Raw genomic sequence first — 24,944 nt, forward strand, 5'->3', positions numbered from 1 at the left:
TGTTTTCTTGTGTGTGTGCAAAACCTTCCTGTCCTAACCAGTAGCCACTTCCAGGAGCAATAAACTTGAATTTATCATTTCAGTAAAAATAAAAGCAATAACTGCTGCTGTCCTGAAGTCACAGAATAAGCCTAAGTTTGTCTGATGTTTCTCCAATTTCAGCAGATTATCTGATCTATGTAACCGTGATTGTAGATGAAACTCTGGTTGAGTGCACATTAGTTTTAGTACAGTGCCCATAGCAGAACTGTATTTGCCAGATATTCTTTTTGCTGGGATCCAACCATCAGATCTTGGGGATCAGTTGGGCACAGCTGGCTTTTGCCGTACTGGATGCTAGAGCTGGAGCTGGAGGCCCCAGCATTGTTCTGACACACACTTAAAACAGAGTGGCAAAGCCTAAATATTAAAAACAGGCTTCACAAGAACAGCTGCCTGGACTGTAGGGATTGATAAGCTGTGCTGAGGCTGATGCTGACCTAGAGTTGAAACCTATATAGGGATATCACCTAGCCAAATAGCTCATCTTGAGTGTTGGTAGGAGCAGTGTCACTGATGATGAAAGAGTGGCTATGATCAGTGATGACTCTCACACCCTTAATTATTTTGCCTCATGTGTTGAAGCTTCTCCAAGCCAGTAATTCAGCTCTGCAACCTCAAATCAGTGTAGGAGTGTACAGGCAACACAAATCAGCAACGAGAATGGTTGACGTGTTCCATCTGCTCAATAGGCTGTAGCCACAAACCCACAGTTGGTAATACCGGATCACTGTATAATGATCTCTTGCTCATTGCTGAGCATAAGGAGAGCTTCTTTTGCATGAGTAGTTGAGCAGTGCAAGACTGCCTCATTACATGCCATAAGTGAGTTATGCCTGGGACTCATGCCCCTGGTCTGTTCTCAGGGCATAGGGCTGGTGGAAGTGAATGTGACCTCTAGCAGGGAGTGTCCATTTCAGAGGGGCTCAGATGGTGCCACCTGCAAGAACTGTGCCCTGGATTTCCCAAACATGAGACCTGATTGACCTTGTTCTCAAAACAAGGTTAGAGTTAAATATAACCCACAGTTGCAAGGTGCACTTACAGGGCTTTGAGATATACTGCAAGTTTGTCCAGTATCTACTTTTGTTTTGTGTGTAAAGGTTATCTGCTAAACAGTGTGCTTTCCTGAACTTATATAAAGGATGTAACTGACTTCTTGAAATTAAACTTCTTTAATAGTACGGACTAGTCTGGCTAAAGTTAAAACTGCAGTTAGGAAGCTGCATTATTAACTGTATTATATTACAAAACTGTATTATTAACTGCATTATTAGCTATATTAAGTTATGAGAAATTACATGCAGTGGAATCACCGGGAAAAATATATATACATACCAGGGTGTAAATTGTGCTTCCAAGTTCCTGGAGGCAATAATGGCCAGGCTGGATGGGGCCGTGGGCAGCCTGATCTGGTGGGTGGGAACTCTGCCCATGGCTGAAGGTTGGAACTGGATGGGCTTTAAGTCCCTTCCAACCCAAACCATTCTGAGATTCTTTAATTTCTACGTAAACACCTCTATTGTTTTCTCTCTCCCAGATGTAACCAGTTTTCTTCTTCCAGGAAAAGAGCTGTGAAGCAATAGCTGACCATGTTAGCAACCAAGACAACAAAGTAGTTGGCACAGCCAGGGGAAAGAATCATGCCACGTGTAGCCCATTAGTGATGGCAGGTGGAGGTGTTGTCTTGAGAGGTGCTGTAAGGAATATCAGAAACATTTTCCTCAGAGAGGGTGATTATTCCTATGCCCTGACAGAGGATGCAATGCAGCTGAGAAATCATTTTACATCTTTCTCATGAAGACAAAACTTCTGATTTCCATTCCTAATATCCCCTAAACTATTCTCCAGTTCTGTAAGAGAAATCTAAAGCAAAACCATTAATATGAAAATATTGGTAAAACAGAGTTATTCCCACTGGAAGCACTAGACATGATCCAAATCTGTGTAAAACTTGAGTACAAATCAATTCAATAGTGAGACTTCTAAAATTTATCCTGAACATTTTCAGTGGAAAGGAATGGGCACATTTAGTAAATGCATGCCAAATGGATTACGTGAAGCACATTTCTGTATTGTTCTGAAAATACACATGGTTTCATTTAACCATCTGCTTTAAAAATACCTGTCGGAATGAATGAGCTAAGGTTGCCTCAGGAATGGGACCGGATGGAAGTTACTGGCCAATAGCATGTCCCAGATGGTAGTGAATGATCCGCCGTGCTAGCAAGTTACTACACGAGTCTAGAAGATGGGATACTAACACAGAACAGCCAGATGGGGCAGAAAACTTGGGAACTGCACAAATGTAAACGGAAAAAAAAAAGAGATACTTGATTTCTGGGACCTTTTAAAGGTCAAAATCCAGCACAATCTGAGGGAAGTTACTACAGGAGAAACTGATAAAGTTTAAAAACAAAATGTGAGCTAGGATTATCAATATGGAGCTAATCTGCTTCACTTATTTGTATTTCCACTCATTGTTCTTTGTTGTAAATAAATACTGTATCAAAACTGGATACTACTCATAGTTTTTCTTGATAAGAACTTAGTAGCAGTTTAAACTCTCGTTTCTTATGAAAATCAGTCCTTGTTAGGACATTGGTCCACGACTTTATGTCAACTTCCTAATCACAGAATAGTTGATGCTGGTAGGGACCTTAGGAGATGATCTAGTCCAGGCACGTCCTGGAGCTCTGGGCCATGGGCCACATGCAGTCCTGCCCAGCACATCCTGTGTTCCCTGCCCTGCCATTTTGGTGGCTGTTCCCTGCCAAGTGGCTTGGCCTGACCCTTGGTATGCACCCACTGCTCAGCATCAAGACAGCAGTCAAGGCTGAAATCAGCATGAGCAGAGGGCTCTGTGCAGTGCTAAATCAAGCTGTGGCAAATAATTTTATGCATTTTGTTATATTGGCTAAATACAGTCCTCTGAACAATGCAAAATATGCAGCCATGCTTTGCATTCTGATAAAGGAATTTGAAAATAGGTTTCATGATTGCTGAAAAAATCACCATTTCTTTGGAATATTTGTGATTGTTTATGTTTGTTTGCATAGGTATAGAAAATCCAACAAAAATCTCAAGCTATTTGGACTGATTGTGTTTTGCAGATACAAAATATTTAAAGCTGTAAGGCAGATGTTTCTAGTGATGAGCTGAACTTGTTAATAAATGTGTCATCAAGATGCTCTAAGAGCTTTGTGCGTCTGAAGTGCTGATATGGGGCAGGTTGGATACATGTTTCTGCATGCTAGGAACTTCTGATGGGTGTAAATATTCAGTATGTGATGAGAAACAATGGAAAATTTATTATCAGTTTTCTATGGAAAGAAGAGGACTGTCTGTTTAAAGGATAATGGTGGGGTACAGAATTTGAATCAAACACTGTTAGGAGCTAATAAGCAGTCAAAAGGGACAATGGTTTCATACACAGAGTAGTGGTAGGTGCTAAGATATTTTTGCTAGCTACATAAATACCGTTAAATGAATACAGGCCTCTGCTACCAAACATTCTGTAAACCACAAAACAGGAGAGATAAGAAAACCTTACTTAAAACTAAGTCCTGCAGGTTTCTTGAGACCATATCCACTTCAAACTCACAGAAATATATGCATTAACAATATTTACTGTGTACAGTTCCCTCAGGTACACAAAGTAGGAAAAAAAAAAAAAAGAGAGAAAAAAAGAGTACATCTTAAAACATCACTGACCTTATTTAATGCAACACTACAGCCCATTGGACCAAGTAGGCTGGTCAACAGCAAGATTAAGGAAACAAAATGAGGGTTTCTTATATCTCTCATGAATTTAAAATCATTCCAGAAAAAAAAAAAAAAAAAAGACAGGGCTAAACTAATATCAGACTAACTTCTCAGGGGAGAAAAGGTGATAGAGTTGCTAACTTACCATTTGCCTTTATTATATGCTTCTTCTCCAGCAGTTTCTGAGCCTTTGCTCTATGCTGTCACCCATATATGTTTTGTACGTCTGTGACTGATAAATGTAACAGAAGTCTACTCTGGACATGTGAGTGGGAAGCAGGCAGCCAGGCTCTCCATCAGTGTGTATGAAACTAGACAATTCATGATTTATGCTGTTGCTGAAGAGACTGAGGCACCAGTGCATTATCATGATTAATTTAACAAAGCTTACTTAGAAATGACACCAGAAAAGATATCTAATGGTATGTTGTTTCACTCTTAAAGTAACATCTAATATGCATTTACAAGGAAGAAGAGGGAAATTAAAAGCTGCTTTCCTGTGGTAGTCTGATAGATAAAATGAGAGGTGGCATACTACTGATTTTTCCCTGTTTGAGGAAGCTTCAGTTTGCAAAGGAGAGGGGAACAGCTTGACCTCATGCAAAATCAGTGATTGAACTTCAGTGTAATGCTTATGAAAGTAGGTCATTCATGGGTCTACAGTGGTTACAGGCACTGCCTAGCGAGGCTGTAGTCACACCATGCTTACTTGGTATGTTTTGGAGTTAACCACTCTATCAGACCTGGACAGCAGTGCCCTTCCTCCATGTGCACTCTGGCCAAAGGCACTGAAGAACATTTTGTGAATGTACCTCTACGTGTCTCTCAGCCACTGAACTCCATGAACTGCTGACATTTCTCGGGGCAGCTTTGACTTACCAAACAGGTTCTTGAATGAAGGCTGGTAAAGCAGTGAGGTTTAGCAGCCTCATGGTTAACATGGTTAACTTCCCAGACTGCATCAAAACTGTCAAACCATCAGACCTGCCACGTAAACAAATGAAATTGATATAAAACTGCTTTTAGCCTGTAATTTAATGTTTTTGTGAGGGAAATTGCCAAATCCTCGTTTCACATAAACAGATATATGAGTCATTACAGTGAGTGTGTTTATTGTACACGGCACTTCTTTCCAAAACACACATGTTTAAACAGATGGCTTATGTTGACTATTAATGCAGTTCCTGCAATTAAGTTCAGACTGAACAAAGTAGGCAAAGACTGATATTCTATTGACATCAAAGCCAGTGTATTGCATCTTCTTCTTATGAATGTTCAAATTCAGAGCAGCTACTACAGGCTTACTGAAATGTCAACTGCGATAAGTCACGATGTAAATGAAGAGGAGAGATAAGGTAGCTGGCATCTTGCTAATTTACTTTTTGACTGGGATTTACTATATGCATTTTTATGCTGTTACGTTTTAATGGTGAAAGTCCACGTTTGAGCAAATTACTGTAAACATAGATAGCACTTAGATTCAACTTGTCTCTCCATCTCTATAGCTGTAGAGGGCTCAAAGCATGTGCAAACTAGTTTCTATCATACAGGGAGCCCAACAGCAGGGTGATGGTGCTCTTGCTGCGTTACCAGTAGAAGTAGCCAAATGGCCCATGAAGTTACGGTTGTGCAGGCAAAGCTGCTGTGCCAGAAACAGAAATGGCCACATCTGACCAACTCCAAGGCTCTTCTATCACAGCACTGTGTTGATGTAGCATATTGCAATAGGGGTTGGCTAAGAAGGAATGTGAGAGCAGCTCACGTGACGTGGCACAGATTACACAGCTGAGACTGCTCTAGGGCTTCCTGACCTGCAGCCAGTTTCCTTGTGTTTAATAGTGCCTAACAGGTTTCTCCTCTATGAATTTGTTGCAGAGCTTTTGGAATTGATGTAAACATTCAGTATTCAGTTTCCTGTAGCAAAATGTTTCATGGAAAAAGTGCCTCACTTTCATTTGAGCTTGCTATTAACATTATTTGATGATCTGCAGGACTTGCACTGGAAGGAACAGTGAACAATTGTTCCTTATTCACTGTTTTCTGTGATTTTTTTAAAGATTATTCTATCATCTCTTGTTTTTTTCCAGGCTGAGGAGCTCTATACTATTTTTGGTGTGGAAGGAGTTGCGTACCTAACTTTATCATATTTTCTCTATTACCCCATGAATATTCTTTACAAATCTATCTCATTATTTTCAGAACTTGTGCAGCAGGTAGTGCCATGGCCCTGCAGTTAGAGTCTCATAGCTACAGTTCAATGAATGGAGTCTCCAGCCCCATGTGACTCGTTTAGAAGTTGCTGTCTGTAGCTTCTGGAATGATCTATGAGAACACATATGGCTAGGCTTAATGAAGTAAAGTGGCTGTTTAAAACAGCTCAACAAGCATTTCATATCTATTAGGTGCTGCTTACCTTTTCCTCCTTCCTTGGTACTCTCTTAAACCAAATTTCATCTGCTGTTTGTATTCTTCATTTAAATTTCGCAGTGGAAAAAAACAGCAGCTTGCATTTCATACATGTCTTTGGATAGAGATGTTTTAAAATGTTTTTATATTCAGTTGTAACTTTCTAAACTGGCACACGTGGGAACAGCTTTGTTACAGCACAAAGCTAGGTAGTAGTTAGGTTACTTTGTCCTCTGCTCCAGCAGAGCCTGTGACACAAGTTCTTGGAAGATTTCCAAGTGTCACTGCATGATGCTGGACAAGGCTGGAGCTGAAGCAGAACAAGGTCCCTTTTATTGCCCAAGTCTGGCACATCTTCAGTGTTACAGGGCTGGTGCTGCTCAGTGGAACACTGCCTCCCTGCTGAAATACCACCAGCTGTTGGAGAAGAGAGATCGTTTTCAGTCACACTAATGCAAATAGCCAGAGAGCAATATTCAACAATCTAATTAAGGCTGAACAAGGGGAGAAACTTGATACCTTACAACCTAAAAAACACCTAATCGTCCCTCCTTCTGTGGTCATTGCTGGAAATAAAACAATACAAAACAAAAATTAAAAAAAACACCACAGACAAAAAACAAAACCCACGGCATTTCTGGGAAAGACCCAGGAAAGCTATTTCAGGAACACTGCACACTACTTAAATTTCTTCCAATTTGTTTTTGACCAGCTTTAACAGAATTCAAAAAACAAAATACAAGGGAAAAACACATCTCCCATTACACAAAGTCTGCAAGCTTTCATTTCAGTTTTATATACAATAATAAATGTTAACTTTATGGAGTTACTTCAGCACTCTATGGTAACATTAGGAAAAAACACGAAACCAAATCAAAACAGCTTTGCAAAATACCTTTCAGTGAAATGGCCTGAATGTAGTAGATTCACTCTCTAGAAAGCTATATTTAGTGTTCTAGTTGACACAAAGCTTCATGAAGGAAATCTCAGACCCAAAAGGAAGAACAGCCTAGATACTTTTCCAGTAAGTGGTAACTACAGCAACCACCAGGCATGGCTATTAGCTCTCTACAGAAAGAGAGAAGTAAACTTAAGTCATTCTGCAGCTTGATTAAATATTTGTGAAGCTCATTTAATGTCCTTTCACCAAGTGAATGTATAATGCTCTAAACAGCCATGATTATAATGCATAAATATAACCTAGGAAAACAGATTCTTTTTATAACTTTGCTTGAAAAATGGCCTCAGAGCTGTAAAGGTAATGTACTGATACCAGAAACATTAGGAAGCTGATTACAAGTGTATCTCATAACACCGGTTATTCACGTTGCTTGACGCTTCCTGTCATCAGAGCTGGATTTCAGTCATTTGTAACTTTGCCAATTTATAAATGTTTGGCCTCAAGTTTTCTAGCCTGAATGCTAACCTTAAGGCTGCATTTTAGCAAGAAACATTGATCAAAAGGCACAGCCATCTCTAAGGATCAAGTTTAAGAATAAGATCTTGGTTATTAACTCTCATCTCCAAGGGCTTGGGAAAATGATTCAAACACAGCATTGCTAACAGGGTCTTGTAACAGGGCTAGACCTCTTGATGTTTTCATGAAAACTAGAAAGCCTTGATAAATTGTAATTTGCATATGATTCATGCAGATTTTCATCTTATTTGCTAAAAGTCAGTATTTCTTGTCTGTTTTGTGCATGTTTGACAGTTATAAAGCTGCATATGAGAGAGCCATGATTCAGCTCATGGGTACAAGTAGAGTCAGACATTCCACAACAAAGCTGTGCTGGCTCCAGCACAGTGCTTGTCTTTTCAGAGCTTGCACTGATTCTCCTGCTAGGACCAAATGGATGTGGAAGAAGGAGGAGTGAAGGCCGAGGGAAGGGAAGCAAGCTGTTAGGTTGTCTTGGGAAAGTGGTGGGATATGACAGACCCTGCAGGAGCTGTAGATGACATTGTTATGATGGTGGTGGCTGGGGGGACCAGCAGAGCCAAGGAGTCAGCAGCTCAAAGACCTGAATTCAGAGAAGACAAAACAAGACGAGTAGAGAGACAAACTGAGAGAAGAATCAAAGCAAGAGAGATTTGGGAGGGTCCACAGCAGCAATGGTCAAGGCAGGGTAACAAACAGAATAGTGGAAGTTTTTCAAGCAGCAAAAACAGTTTACTAGTTTTGAGGATAAAATATTCCAAGTCAATAAATATATATGTTTTTAATGTATTTTCTGAAAGTTAAGTTCTAAAACAAGCTATTTCAAATGAATAATATTAACTACAGCATGATTTCAAGCATCCAGGTCTTTCCGGGGACATAAGTTTCCCACATTATTTCTGAAGATTGTTGGTGTTAGCAGTGAATACATCAGGTAACACACTCATTTAAAAATTTCTTAAATCCAAATTATGGACAAAAGTGAAGGAAAAATGATTGAATTACAGCTGCTAGTAGTTCTTGAATTTTATTTCCTCCTATGTTAAACAAATGATATGGTTGTGCCAGTGCCTTTATTTTAGATTCCTGTCTCTAAGCCTATTGGCATTTCCTCGTAAAATGAAAAGGTAAAACTAATTTACTGAGAGATTATAGAGCAGTGATTTATGTTGCTTTAGGCAATGATTCAGTTTCTGTCTGACATGAAACATCAATCCCTATTTCCCTTTGGCTTGTGGATAGATGTGGCAAACTTTTCACAGCTACACCAGTAAGGTAAGGAGCCTTACAAATAAAACAAGCTTGTAATCACCAATTGCACCTCAGAATGGCTGCTATCAGTTTAACCTTGTGGCTGCTGACCATCAGTAGCATTCCTATACTGTGCTTCCATATCTTGTGCTGACAACTATGAGGAGAGGGTAACTTGCTGGCACAATGGCCTTGGTTAAGTGTAAGTCATAAAGCTTGATATTCAGATGTAAATAGATGTGAATGGTGACAAAGTGGTGTTTTTTGCTTTCCCTTTTTTTCCCTTCAACATTTAATGTAAGTGAACAGCTTTTGCTTTTTTCCATTGAGAGCCAAATTATCTGTATGTCACAAAGCATGGATAGTTTTCTTCTTTGCTTTCATGTTGAATATGAACTACCTGTCATTCAGAGAAATATCATCAGGCAGCCTCTCCATGCTGGTGCTTTTGGCACACTGGTGGTATCATCCTCTTTCAGTGTCACTTGGCTTGGACAACTTTTACCACACACAGACAAGCTATCTATAAGCACTGTATATACACTTTCAAGGTACAAAGCAATTATTTGTTGCCTTATGCACAAAGACGATAGGCTGGGACTAACAAGCTCTTAGACAAAGGTAGCAGGCAGGGAAGGGCAGGGGGACTGTGGGCTTCCCTTGTTCCCTGGCAGAGGCACACCCTGAGATTTGCTGAGTTACCACCCTCGATATTTTCTTCAGAGCTCCACACCTTTCCAGGTAAGTGATTTTCCTCCTGCATCACTGAGCTGCTGACTTTAGCCATTTCAACAATCCTGCCTTTGACTCTGAATTTGCCTTTCTTATCTTCCCCAGCTCTAGCTGAGTTCTCATACTCAAAACATGGTGATTTTCTCATGAGCCTGAGTCCAGATTACACTGCTGTGCCATGCAAAACAGAGCCTGGGATTACGGAGAGCTGAGCCTGAGGAGGAGGGTAACTGTGAAGGCATAGCCATGAAATTCCCCAATACCCTGGTTCTGTAGTGGTCTGGGAAATCTGGCATATTCCCCAAAAGTACTGTACTGGCCTAGATCTAACAGCACAGAACGAGGACTAGGCTACAGAAACAGAGTATTGTTACTGAAGGCCAAAAATAGTCCTCTCAATTGTCTCTTGTTGAGACAGCTCTGTTTATCAGGGTCTAAAAAACAACAACCACCTGCCACTAGACAGCTTCTGCTTGCATTAGCAAAAGAGTTACTCATAAGTACCTTCCAGGAAAGTGCACATTCACCAATCCTAATGCAGCAGAGAACAGGTCTTCATAAAAAGCACTGAAACCTAGGGACAAACCTGACCTTGCAGTGAAGGAAAGGCAATCAGAGGACATAACAAACCTGATGAAGATGTAAGATGAGTATGAGTCAACGCCACATATTTCAAACTCTAGTTCTGTGTTATAAAATCTGACTTTGTAGAAAAATGTTAAATATATCAGCAATGAAATCCTAGGAATTGGAATACTGTGCCTGAAGTGAAGGTAGCTGAAGTGACATCAGTCATAAAACTTGAATAGAGATCATAAACAGATGTGAGAGACTGAAAAATTCAGACTGCCTGACATATTGAGTAAATGCCTTGCAAGGACACAACAGAGTAAGTGCCTTGTTCTTCAAGTGGTCAGAGACCCACAGCATGACAAGCCAATTCTGACATACATTAGGTCAGTCTACAACATCCATAACAATGAATAGATTTACAGTGAAGGCCACGTAGGAGGAATAAACAGAACTACTATGTTAATACACAGCTGCAGACAAATGAGGAGGCTTGAGAAAAGGAAATTTAATTGAAACTGTGCAGGGAACATTTAAAGAACTCCTACCTGAAGTTTGAAGGTACACGCCTTGTCTAACATGCTTTCAGAAAGATCAAATCACAAAGAAAGTGTATGGCTAAACAGGAAATGGAGCCTTGTCAAAATGAACAAACGTCCTTCAAAAATAATTTTCAAACCACAGAAACAGAAAGAGCACAAGCTCTGGTTTTAGAATTAACTTGCCCGAAAAAGGAAGTCATAAGAACTAATAAAAATCCCTCTAAAACAGCAAGAAGGTCTACAGCATTCATTGGGGAAACAGTATACACAAGATTGCTCACGAAACAAAAGGTTGTATGAAAAACTCTTAAAAATAAATCAGGTTGTACGGCAAAGGTAGAATTAATGGAGGATCCTGCATGAAAATTCTTTCTTTGTAGGGACTGGGCCAAAGAATCTATCTGAAATTGTAGTGTCCAGAGGCACTACCTCTCAAAACACATCTAAAGACTGAAATATATGGAACTGTCAGGGTCACGCAGTTCTCAGCACTTAGCTGATGACTGGATGATCAGATAGCAGATTGCCTGGAATTACTACATTCCATTTTCTGTCATGCTTCGTGGCTGCTCTGTGCCTGCTAGTCTTTGCCCAAAACAAGTAGAAATTCTTAGAGGTAACAGCGTATCTGGCACTTGTGGTCATCCTTCTAGACTGAAAACATGTAAAAATATTTTATTTTAAGACTTATTATCTATTATGCCCTTTAAAAGTCTTATTCACTGGTTAGTCAAAACACTGTATCTTTATAAGGGAACTTACTCCATTCATAGTAGCTGCACATCCTGTCAAGCTCCTGGATAAGAGGAACATCCAGGAATTGCATTTATGTTACGAATTACATCATGTTGCTATGCACTTGAAGCATTCAGGAAATAATCCCTTTCTTTCAAAAAGCCTTTGATCTGCTTCTAGGGAAAAGAAACAATTTTTAATCTTGCTTGATGACAGAGCAAGCCTTCTAAAACTTTTGAATCAAGTTAATATAAAAGCATGACAATTTATCTGATATCTCCAGGGATATTTATGGCTATACCAGGTGCACAACACTAACAATCAATAGCGAAAAAAACTGCATTGCTAATAAATTCAGAAATACCAGACATAGAAATTTGCAACTCAGTTGTCAAGCAGTCCCACTTTTCAGATTTTTTGGACTTAACTACTATGAAGTTTGTCTAGAGCCTTAGTCTTTGAATGAATATGCTCCTTTATCTTCAGCCACAGTCAGCCTTTGACACCTGACAGCACTGGCCTCACTAGCTCTTCTGCCTCCATAGCACTTGTGACATCTATGAAGAAAAGCTGTACCTTTATCACACAATTTAATAGGCTGCTCAAGTCAAGCTCTTTTATTCTTCTCCTGTAGAATATGCAGGAGAAACACTTACCTGTTCTCTGATCATGCAAGCAGATAAGTTTGAATTCATCTTTTCCTGGGGTGATTTTTTCTAATAAAGGCATATGTTTTTAAAGCCCTAATTTGTGTTACATGAGGGATCTGTAAAGGGCTATTAAATATGAAGGCATAATCTAGTTCTGTGTGCTTTTTGTGATTTTATTATTTTAAATACAAAGGTAAATATTAACATCCCAGAAGCACGTTACATAGGCTCAACTACTGAACATTATAATCAAACCAAAATGGCAATTGAGATTAGATCAGTGTGTTACCAGTTATATTGGCTTACTTCATCAGTTTATGAAATCATAAAGTTAGTACAGTGTGTAATCAAAGTGTGTGTCCAACAAAGAGAAGATTTGCTATGTGTTAATTTTGCAGTAGATGATCGAAAGAGAAGTTATTTCCTAATGGTAAAGATCTATCTATAATGGAGGACTTTAGCAACGTGGAGCTGACCAGACCCAGGATTCACAGAGCAAAAGACACTGCAGAGATTGTAATGCTGTAGCAAAAATTCATTGGCATGCTTCATAGAAATGATTTTAGAAGTATCTCATAAATAAAAAAATGCATGTATATACCATTCAATAGCATTAATTATGAAAGATAAAACTGGAAAAAATTTAGTTTCCCAGTCACAGCCTCCCAACCTAATTTGTAATTAAGCTGATGGATGCAGTTATTAATTATAACATGCTTTTATCCTTTCCTGACTACATTAATTCCCAGAAATATTGTAAGTTCTGCTTCTGCACACAGTTTAGCTCCCCAGTAAACAGACCCATCTGCTCAGTGTTTTTCTTCCTGCATAACTATTACCTCAGTGGTACAAGCTGCTGACTGAGGGTATTAGGCGAGAAATACGTCTGCTCTTACAGACTGCCTTGTTATAATGAAATTGGAAATCAGGTGATGTTAGTTCTATCAGATGATATCTATGTTGGCAAACGTCAGTTAGAGTTCAGGGATCCAGGTGACAGGAAGAGCTTCAGTGCCTACTGCCTTTACTATCTAAGTGCCAAGGAACCTTTTTTTCTACCTGTGGACAGTTCTGCCTTGAAGACTGTTTCAATTTAAAACAATAGTTCTCTAAACTGTATACACCCAAAGTAGGTAAATCTGATGTGTTTATGGGCAAAATTATCATGTTCTATAAACAGTTAGGACTCAAGTTATTTTAAATTGATTTTTAAATTTAATTTAAATTTGCTTCTCTTGTTCTCAAGAGAAGTACCATCATCTTCAGATTTGATTTTTTTAATGGCAGAGATACACACATAGTGTTGACATGAAGTTTAGGAAGGTGTAAGGAACTTTTAAAACTCTGATAGCAGTTATCAGTTTCAGAGGCCCCACAGATTCTATAGGGAATAAACTTCATTGAAAACTAAACAAATCCAATGCCACAGTTATGGCTTGTGTGTTACACCAGAATAAGATCTGCTAGTTGCCATAAGGGCAAGTTCTCCTAAAATATCTCTTCTCATAAAGTGAAAGTGGATAAACTACAGACAGTGTGTATTACATGGCCAATTACATGCTACTTACATGTGGCCAACTCCTTGATTCTAATTGAAGTCCATTGTCTCCTGAAGGTGTTTGCCAGCTTATGAGTTCAACTTTGCCAATTATTCTATGAGAAAGTACAAGCAAATAAAAAAATTAGTTCAGTTCAGAGGATAAGAAGATGTCTGCCACATTTGTCTGTCCTTAGTATTTACAGTGGGGACTGGCTGTTCTACCATTACTAGTTGCTTCCTACTTAAGGGCAATATGTTTTTAGAACAACTCAGTGTCTAATTTAAATCCAGTGCAGATTTAGTTTGTGCGTTTTAGAGGAGAGCAAGTATTAAAAAAAAACATTGAAACTATAGTGATTGACTAATTCTCAGAATTGCAGGAGAAATAAATGTTTATTTGGGCAAAATACATAGATGTCTAACCAGGGCATAACTTGGTATTACATGAAGGTGAATGAGAGTTAAACAAGTGCAATGTGGAGAGGATATCTGTGTGTGACAGTACTCCTTCAGAGGTTTCAACCTGGAGGAAAAATATTAAGTTTGATATTTTAAGTGACTTTTAAACTGAGATGTCAATAGTGAAATGTTTGAATATGAGAGGCTCCTAATCCAGCTATGGAATTCATATGGACGCTGCACCTCTGCAGTTAACTCATCTATGGGACTAGGATTTTGTATAAAGTGTAGGACAACAGAGCTTTTGATGCATGTCTGCAGTTCAGAATTACTACACTGAATTCTTAAAATCTGCCAGTCAGGAGATTTGTCATTCAGGTAGATTAGATCATCACACCGATTTCTACAGTCTCCAGCAGCACAGCATGCAAGTGCTTCATTCATGTATGTGTTTAATGTTTAACAGAGTGTTTCTTTGTTGAAGTAACAACAGGAAAAAGTACATATGGTTTGCTGCTGTCAAAAAAAAAAAAAAAAAAAGAAATAGATGTAGAAGCACAACTAGCAGAGGCTGTTAATTCCTTTCTCTTATGCCAAGTACAACCTTTCACCTAAAAAAAAAATCTGGAAAAGATAGTTGATATGTTGTAACTTTTTATGTTATTATTAAAAAGCTTTTACTTACTTTTGATAAGGGACAGCTTAAAATATGTACAACTTACAGTACAATTCTTATCCATAAGAAGTCGCGTATGCTGACTGTTCAGGGAGTTAATGGTTTCATGAGAAAATCCAACTTATGAAGTAAGGCTGAATCTATAAATAAGTTGGTTACTGAACGCTGGTGATTAGGGCTGTGGAATATATAGTAGAAGAAGAGTTTGTGTTTCCTAGTATTTCCTACAAATAATTAACAATTATTCCAGTTTATTCCAGGCTGCCTTTACTGCTTCCTAAGTAGGATGCAGGAGGCTATGCAGCAATTTGCTAAACAGTCTGGAAGGCTACAATACAGCTAGAACTGTCAAAAAAAAACCCAAAAAAACAAAAAACAAACAAACAAAAAACCTTGCATCAGATATTGCCAAAAAACTCGGTTCTTTGTTATTTTGTTTCTCTTCTTATGGAAAGCTTTTTATCTGTATCATAATGAAGGGCAAGGAAAAGGAAGCAGCAGTGATTTTTAGAAGTGCAATAAACAAGGACCCACTCTGCTGAGAGGAACAAAGGAAGGGAACAGAGCAGGTGATTTCCTTGTGCTACCTCTGGCCCTGGTGACGTGGTTTGATGATTTGAAGGCACATAATAAAGAAGGAACATGACAGGTGACTTCCTTCTATGACAGGGGACTGATTCCAGTGGTTAATGAGGGAAAGCAGAGGCTGCTGTGTGCTTTTATTTGGTCTCTTTGGGACCACTGAAGCATAGATCTGGGAGATTCTGTCTTTTGGGGTACTATACTTTCTCTTTCTTATAGCAATCACTGGGATCAATGATGAGTACTGTGGTTTGCACTGGTATACTTAACAATAAGACTGTTCAGTTTAAGCACTGCTGATTAAAAGGACATCAATCTATCCAGACCACAACACTGTCTGATGCTTCCTGAATGATGAAGAAGCCATTAGTGCTGTTGGTCATACTGTCCTGTCTTGTTCTATCTGCACATTTCATAAGAACTCAGTTTGATCTGGGATTTCAGCTCTCCTTATTTTTAAATACAAAACATATTAGACATGAACAGCAGTTCATGAAGAACAGGAATTAATGTGACAAATTCCTTTTCCATATTCAGAATTTTTCTTTGAGCATAATCTGTTACAACCTCATCTTTAGCCAGGTGATACTTACACATATTCTTTCCCTCTCTATTTTAATACAATGATTTAAAAGTAATTCAATTTTTTAAAAGAATAATTGAACTTAATATTTCAAAAATAGTGATTTGCCACTAGACACTGTATTAAACACACTGTTTAAATCTTCTTAAATTACTTCTATTGAATTATTTTGGTTAGTGGAGCTAGTTAAGAAAGACAGCAACTGGTATAACAAGATCTTCTTTTGATAAATCTATGCAGCGAATTATTTCAGCCTGGTGACTCAGGATTAACTTCTTTGGATATTTACATTGAATCTGCTGCCTAATCTCCTCTCTAGCTTCCATTCACTCAGATTCTATGATTTTCCATAGAGCAGAGTTCAACTCTGCAGGCATTGTATCTGATCATATCACTGCTGCATTTTGGTACTGTACGGCTCTGAGATACGCATCTGAACTGACAGTGTAACTAAAAATCATTTGTTCTTTTGTGCGCTGGGTCCTTCAATATTCTGTTAAGGCAATAACAAGGAACAGCTCAAATCTCAGCTCTTCCTGAAAAGCTGTGATTTCTATTTCTCTGCACTTTTTGCCTACCATACTTCAGCATTCTCCTGCCTATCATTCACTGTCCTTACCAAAAACTGCAGTGAAGCTTTCCTATGGAGTTTGGCCTGCAGTTACAGTGCCACAGTCACTTCTGTATGTGATCACCCATTACTCCAGTCCCTGTAAAATTTTTAAAAATAGTCAGCTCTATGGAGTTTCAGCTACTGTATGAGGGATGCTCAAAAAGTATTGCCTCTTATTTTATTGTGTTGGTCCCTGACATCAGAAGCAGATGTTGGTGGAATGGCAGTACTTACACATTCCCACAAATATTCTGTTACATTTTGTTGCTGTGACAGGTGGCAGCAGAGGAGCAGTCTGACAGAATGGCATCTGACATGGAAGTGTGGACGAAGCAAAAGAGTGGAACTGAATTTCACATGGAAAAAAATTGCAGCCATTGACATGCTTCTTGAAAAATAGTTGAAAAATAGTGTTTTGTAACTGAGAATTTGCTCTATCAAGTAGTGTTACTGTGCTCCTTGCATCTGTTGTAGTTTCCATGGAAAAAAATAGGAGGCACTACTTTCAGTGTGACCTACATAGTTGAGTTTATGATGTCTGACAGTTCTTGTATAGTGAAATGTTTCCTCTCCCAACCACAGGACAAGAAAACAGGATTCTTCCTTCAGTCACATTACACTGGCACGTGACTTAATCACACTGCAGCTACAGATCTCTGGATGAGGTCATAGAACAGTCTGATGAAAGGTGAAGGTTGTGCTAACAATATCTGCAGAAATACAATAAACTCTGCAAGCTTTTGGGGAGCAAAAGACAAAGCAAAGCTGGTCTCTTATCTGGAACGTGACAACTTTATGAGTTTTTAATCTTATTGACTATTCTTGGCTTCTACAGCAAAGCCATCTCATAGAATAGTGTCTATCTGCAACTGGGATTTGTTACAACGTTTATATTCTATCATAACAGAATTTACTGATTTCATAACCTCATAAAAGAAAAAAAATAGTGAATTCTAGTTTGGTTTTAGTTTAGCTCTCAAACGTCAAAAACTGGCAAGAGTTTCAGAAGCTGAACTCAGCACTATCTGAAGGTGCTCAGGCACTCAAAAACATTGTACAAATTTTCAAATCATGACACTCAATCCACCTGCTCTGCTTTCACTTTTGGCAGAGTTAAATTACAGCACTGAATTTAAAGCTTTGGATTTAGCACAATCTAAGTGCAAACTTGACATCTACAACATTATGAACTACCATTATTAAAATTACCAAAATAAATGAAGTTTAGATTTCACTACATCATTATCATTACTTATATGAATCTATTAGTGGGATGTTGACAGTGCAGGACTTTGGAAAATAGCCCTCATTCTTGGTGAGTAGTGTAGGATAGGGAAGTATGAATAGAAGAGTGAAAGTTAAAAGGCAGACTTTGCTTTCAAAATCAGGCCTGGGTTGCTCAGTACTCCTTTTCATTTGAGTAGAACTAAAAGATAAAGAAGTTAAAGGCAGATATATATATTTTTAATTGGAATACTGTATTTCAATATTGTAAGTTGAAACCTAACCTCTGAGTGTCTTACTTGCAAAATAACTGATAACTTGCCACTTTTATTCACATACAAACATACTTACTATGTGAGAATCACGGCATAATGTACATCTATAATAAGAATATGAAACAGTAAAATTGGATTGATAAGCATATTTACCATCAATGGAAATTTAAATATTATAAATCCTGAAATAAGATAAGCTTTAAAAATACTTCTTAAAGGCTTCTTCTCATACGCCTATTTGGTCTCAACACTGAAATGGAAAAAAAAATAAATAAAGGTCATGTTCTTCTGTAATGAGAGATCACAGTAGAGATCCCCTCCAAGCAGCCTACCTGGTCTTGAGTATGCCCTTGCAGTGTGATGACAGATTGCCTTGCAGTGTCTTCTGACCCACTGGGGAGAAGTTTGCCAAAGTTCACCTTTCAATAAAGGTTTTTCCAGCCCACAGAGCACCCTGACTGTGTGCAAGATGAGCCCTGGATCAATATCATGATTAAGAGTAAAGGAGAAAAAGAGCATATTTGCATCAAGCAGCGTAGATTTGCAATAACAGAAGAAATAAGAAAATAAACACATAAAAATGTGCTACTCGTACTAACAGTACTATAGTTAACGACAGGATTCCTCCTTCGATACACCAGTGCCTCAATCTATTGAAATGACTGATGTAGCAAATAATCTATGTTGAAATCCACATTTTTTTTGCAGTTTTCTAGCTGTGCTTTTCTTGCTTTTTCTTTCAAAGGAACAACTGATATGGGGACCTTCTTCCTTGTAAAGAAATATTTTTTTCTGCTCCCCCACTCTGCCTTGCCTCTGGCTTGCCAGTTCTTCATTTCCTGTTGTTAGAACTAGCTAATAACATAGAAATATGGGAGATCAGGTTGTATCCTTCTCCTTTTCACTGAGAATGATACAACTGACAATTTATTATGTCATTTAACTAGCACTTTTTTTTTTTTCAGTTGGCTTTTGCTTAGAGACTTTTTAAGACATCCTGGCAAAATTATGCATGTTATACAATGAGAAATAACAAATGCATAGTCTTCTTGGTATGTCCATAAGTCCCTCCCATCTATGAGAACTTACAAGCCTTCAGGTAAATAAGACATGTTAGGACTGTCAAAGTTGCTACGCTCAGTATGTTTTCATGAACAAGTTCTCCTGGAGTGCATTTTCAAACCTTCTGGGGAGCATTCAACAAACAGGTATTTGAACCACAATTCTTACTTTTTAGTTAACCTCGGTGCTTGTTACTTCCGTCTGACCCTCCAACTGGTGTAATGCACTGCCAAATAAGGTATCTCTTATTTTCAGCCTCAAGTAAGATCCTGAAAATTTTAAGGTATCTTATAAATAAAGACTGTAAAAAGTAGGTGATAGTAAAGATTTTGTATTTCCTGTTGTTTAGAGATATCTTTATTTTAACCAAAAGTCTAGTACAGCAATGTCTGATGTGAGATTCTGTGAGAAGAAACACTTTTGATTTGAGTTCATATTAAGTGACATTTGGAATTTTTAGTAAACAGTAGGTGTTATAACTGCAACATCCTTCTGTTCTTCTCTTAGTCGTTTATGAAGCAAACTTCAGCTGATAATAAATAAGTGAACATGCAACCTTTCAGCATCCCATCCCTTCAAAACCAATCAGTAATTTGCCAAAAAAGCCACTTACAAATCCAAGTGAATATGAAAATAACGGACATTTTTATCACAGAATCACAGAATCATAGAATGGCCTGGGTTGAAAAGAACCATAATGTTCATCTAGTCTCAACCCCCTGCTATGTGCAGGGTCGCCAACCACCAGACCAGGCTGCCCAGAGCCACATCCAGCCTGGCCTTGAATGCCTCCAGGGATGGGGCAGCCACAACCTTAATGTTATCAAGTTAAATTACTTGGCTTTGGATTAATAGATATTCACATATGCTTTCACAATGGATAAGTAAAAAAATCTTATCAAGTGAATAAAAATACTCTTTTCCAGATTAGAATATTATTTCTTCTTTCCCCACTCAAAGGCAATTTATCCACTGAAACAAGTCCGTTTTCATTTCAAGCAATTTTCTTACATAGCTAGTGGCTTTTTCATCTTCACTGAAGAAAAAAGCTATGATTTCCAGAAATACTATCAAATAAAGTCCTCATAAAAAATTAAGTCAGATCATTTCATGTTACAACTTAAAGATATTGAAGTAATTTATAATTCAAATCTCAGTTGGTATGACATACATGTGATCAATACTGATCAGAGAGACCAAGCCTTTTGGCTTAGAAATTTCATGCAAAAATGCAGGTTCTAATTAAGAAGTCTCCTAGACACAGATAAGATACAGCAGGTAAAGAAAACGATGCTTTGAACTCCTTTAGATGATCAGAGGGCTGGAGCACCTCTCCTGTGAAGAAAAGTTGAGGGAAATGGGTTTGTTCAGCTTGGAGAAGAGACGGCTGCGGGGAGACCTCACTGTGGCCTTCCAATATTTGAAAAGGGCATATAAACAGGAGGGAAAACACTGTTTATGTGGGTGGATAGTGATAGGACAAGGGGGAATGGTTTTAAACTGAGACAGGGGAGGTTTATGTTGGATATTAGGAAGAAGTTTTTCACACAGAGGGTGGTGAGGCACTGGCACGGGTTGCCAAGGAGGCTGTGGATGCCCCATCCCTGGAGGCATTCAAGGCCAGGCTGGATGAGGCTCTGGGCAGCCTGGTCTGCTGGTTGGTGATTCTGCGCATAGCAGGGGGTTGGAACTACATGAGCATTGTGGTCCTTTTCAACCCAGGCCATTCTATGATTATATGATTCCCATGAAAATTACCTGTCATAGTAAGATTGTGCAGATACAGTATTATTTCTTACCATGTGGTATTTATGCAGTATTTGTTCTTTTGTAAACACGTGAAAGCTATGAAGAGTTTTGAGTCTTGGCTTTGAATGAAGTCTGTAGGAATGTCATTTTTAAATCCAGATTTATCTGAAAACTTATTCACAGCTGAAGTGAAGCTTGTCCTGGAGAATAGTGGGAAAAGTAGAATATCTATTTATTCAGAAACAGAGGTGGCATCCTACATAGAGGAATAAATCCAGCCATTGCATTAGATTTTAGACAATATATCTAGTTTAAATTATCCGGAGAAACAAAACTATTAATAAAGACTAACTTTTTCCCTTTGTAAAATGACAATGCCTTAGTGTAGCAGATGAAGTTAATGCTGTCTTCATATACTGATATACTTTAATTTACTTACCAATTAAGTCTTATATTTTCTGTGCCTAGAAACCTTTTATACTTCATTATTCTGTCACAGAGAAGAAAAAAGACACAGTGAAACAGTATCAATATGAGTTCTCCAAGGCTCTCCATTGACAACTGTGAAACTCCAGCTGTCACAAGGGAATTACTGCTATATGTTGACATCTTCTTAGTGTTTCAGCCACTTAAATATGTCCAAATAAATTGATTTAGTGATTGCTGATGTATTTGAGATAAGTATTGCAAGAATTCCCAACACTGATCTCAGGATATTATTACTTAGCAGTTTTATGTAGTTTATACAAGTCAATTTGGGTGATTTTCATCCTTCATTTTAGTAGTTGATGTAAAAGTGTTAAGACATCTTTTGTTTTCCCTTATTTTCTGTAAAGGCATTCGCTATGAACAAAATCTCCTGTGCACTACTTAGAAGAAAGACTAAAAATAGTGAAAAATATAGTATAAAAATAAAAAACATAGACCCAGCAACAATATAAAATAGTATTAATTCCACAGAATTATTGTTATTACTATTTTTTAGAAAAAGAAGGATGGCAAAATTATCAATACTGACTTGTATCCTTAAGTCTAAAATCTATGTCTTAAATATAAAGTTACTTCTTCTGAGAATGTTACAATAAAACATTACTTCACAGGAGATTCTCAGCACCTAAAAGGAGAGAAAAACCTCTCAGAATTTGAGTGGGTAAAGAACAGGATACTCAGCAAAGCTGTGATGTATCCATTTTTGGACATTTTCAAAACTTGTATGGACAAGACTTTTGGCAACCTGACCTAACTCATCACAAAGTCCTCTAATCCCTGGAGGCTTTGTGATGAGGAGAGCTGATGCTACATTACTTGGCTGATTTCCCAACTGCTAACAGGCATGCACTCTGTTTAGTGAGGTATAGTGGATAAAATTTGCCATCTGTTCACTTGCCAACAGTCAGATGGTAGAAGCTGGAGATTTAGTAATATTAATGCAGTAAAAGATGAGAAGAAAGCTGGGTTATTAAGTGATCAATCCATGTATCCACCTCAAATTAGCTTTATGCTGTGACTATTATTTATTTATGTGTGCAAGATTGTGTAACAGGCAACACCAAACAAACATTTGTTGTTACAATGTGTATTTCTATTCATAAAACTAAAGATTTAAACCGATATTTTCAGTGCAGATTTCCTGTTCTTTCAAGCTTTGCTCTTCAGGAAGTTCTACCTGAGGGACCTGAGCAAATAGCAAAACACAACATTCAGTGTTACAGTGCTGTGTTTATGGTTCCTTTTTAGGAAATAATGAAGTGCTACCATAGTACACAAGGAACATGTTTTTGAGGACTTTCAGCTGAGTTAAACTACGACTCTATTCATATTTCTCAAACCAATATTCAATGTTGGTATTTAGAAAAAAATGGGCAGAATGCACAGGTTCTTCCTTGCAGTGAATGAACATTACCTGTGCTTTCAGTGAATGGTAAGCAAATACCAATGTTTCTGTTCTGAATCTGTTATTTCAGAAATCCCAGTGCTTAAAAGAAACTGCATGTATGTCTACAGTACAATAAAATATCTATGTAAACTGCCTTCTTCACAGTTTGCCCATTCATAATTCCATTCTGCATTTCTTTTATTTTATTTTGCTTTTGAAATATATGCAGATTTTACTGAAACAAGATACCTGACACAGACTTGGCTTTCTGAGAGTTCAGTTCCAGGTGAAATCACATTATTTTGTGAGCAATTTTTGATCCACTTGGCCACATACTTGTGTTTGTTAGGAAAGCATGTTTGTAAACAACAACAGAAATTTCATTTACTCAACTACATGTTATAACAAGATGATTTTCAAAAATCATTTTGGTTATTTAGAAAATGATTTGACCACATAAATGCTGTTTTCACCTGTTATCCAACAATTTATGGTTGTGATAAACTGATCTCTGCAGAATTTTCTGTGCAGAAATCAATACAGCTGTTATGAGAAGCAAAGAAAATGGTTTTATCATCCTGTATATATTATATAATTGTTATAGAGAACATTTAGTGCCACTGATTTGCGCAATTGCTCTTAAATTTATATACACTAAGAGGATGAGATGTCACTGATTAGCTTTTGCTCAAAGCTTAGTTATTCAGCCACGGTTTATATATACAGAGCACAATAAGCAAAGCTCTTTTAAAGTTTTGTTGTAATAATCACAAATGAAAGTTTGTTACCAATCAGAATGGCAGCAGAAACTCTGCACACAATTTCCTACCTTGTTTTCTTGCACTGATGCTTCCCAAGGGTACAAATGGCTCTGCACAGACTGGATGCACTGCACAGAAGTTAAAAAGAAAGATTGTCACCTTCTGTGGTTTCTATAAATTAAATAATTAGAATTTTTTCTTCTTGTCTGAAGCTAAACAGAGCATAACACAAGAATGTGGTACTCGAATGCCACCCTCTAATGAAAAATCTCATCTGTTACAGTAATCATGTCAGATATCATCATGTGTTTAGTTGGAAGGTACTTAGAATCACCTCTGGCTTGACACAGGTAGAATTCTTTGGAAGAACAAAAATGGCACTAATGACTCAACTTAAAACAAATTTATCCACATACAAGCATTAACAAGCCTTGCAAAAGGCCCAGAATGCTGCATACACAGATTTTTGATTAATAAATTTTAATAAAGCATCTGACAGCTCTTGCCCAAGAACTGCCACAGTAAGTGCAAGGGAAAAGGCATCCAATGAGCTCTTGGTGCTCACCAGTGGGTGCCTACAGAAATGTATACATGGGTGAAACTTCCCACTGATGAACCTTTCCACAATTACCACGTGTCTCCAGCATTCTGCCATACAACTTCCCTCACCCAATCACACGGATCATTGTGTTTAACAACCACTGCAGATCTGAACTTTGGTCTTAGTGGCATAATGTTCTGCCTCGCACTTTAAACATTGAAAAATGCTTGTGGAAAAGTTGGGCATACATATTCCTAGCAACGTACAGATGTGGCACGCATTGAGGTACAGCACTAAATAAGGAATCTTCTTGTGCTGTCGCCTGCTCTGGGCTGGCCGTATGCTTTACTGAACATGCTGATTTAACAGATCCATACATACAGGGGTGACCTCACATTCGTGCCTTGTGCACAAAGGAGATAACCACACAAAGCCCTTCAGATCCACCTCTGCTACAGCTGCTCATAGGCCTTTATTGATTTGCAAAAACTCGTTCCTTTAGCGGTGGTTTCTTAAAACACCCTTGCATTTGGCTCCACAATGTTTTTATCAGCTTTTTGAAGCATAACTTGGGGGCAGCAAGGCCCTACAGAGGGATCTGGACAGGCTGGATAGCTGGGCTGAAGCCAATGGGATGAGGTTCAGCAAGACCAAATGCTGGGTCCTGCACTTTGGCCACAACAACCCCAGGCAATGCTACAGGCTTGGGGCAGTGGCTGGAAGACTGTGTAGAGGAAACGGACCTGGGAATATTGAAGGATGCTTGGCTGAACATGAGCCAGCAGTGTGTCTGGGTGGCCAAGAAGGTCAATGGCATCCTGGCTTGCATCAGAAACAGTGTTGCCAGCAGGAACAGGGAAGTAATTGTCCCCCTGTAGTCAGATTGGTGGGGCCGCACCTTGACTACTGTGTCCAGTTTTGGGCCCCTCACAGCAAGA

The 24,944-nt window shown here is 38.3% G+C and overlaps 1 long non-coding RNA gene across 9 annotated transcripts; it reads right to left on the reverse strand.

Moving 5' to 3' along the window:
- Positions 1 to 3,327: 3,327 nt before the first annotated feature.
- Positions 3,328 to 24,621, reverse strand: LOC104912786. Of its 9 annotated transcripts, none has more exons than XR_002118870.2 (9): positions 23,534 to 24,618; positions 20,879 to 21,028; positions 19,248 to 19,348; positions 18,350 to 18,493; positions 16,525 to 18,267; positions 13,694 to 13,778; positions 11,503 to 11,651; positions 6,218 to 6,627; positions 3,328 to 4,788 (listed from the first exon to the last, which is right to left on the reverse strand). It is a non-coding gene; the product is annotated as an uncharacterized LOC104912786 (long non-coding RNA). The 9 variants fall into 9 exon arrangements; XR_002118876.2 differs by lacking the exon at positions 3,328 to 4,788 and adding an exon at positions 21,268 to 21,318 and having other exon boundaries at positions 4,822 to 6,627; positions 23,534 to 24,621; XR_002118873.2 differs by lacking the exon at positions 3,328 to 4,788 and having other exon boundaries at positions 4,822 to 6,627; positions 11,503 to 11,648; positions 23,534 to 24,620.
- Between the last annotated feature and the right edge of the window lie 323 nt (positions 24,622 to 24,944).

Source organism: Meleagris gallopavo, chromosome 12, assembly GCF_000146605.3.
Source record: "Meleagris gallopavo isolate NT-WF06-2002-E0010 breed Aviagen turkey brand Nicholas breeding stock chromosome 12, Turkey_5.1, whole genome shotgun sequence".
In the NCBI taxonomy this organism is placed as follows: domain Eukaryota; kingdom Metazoa; phylum Chordata; class Aves; order Galliformes; family Phasianidae; genus Meleagris; species Meleagris gallopavo.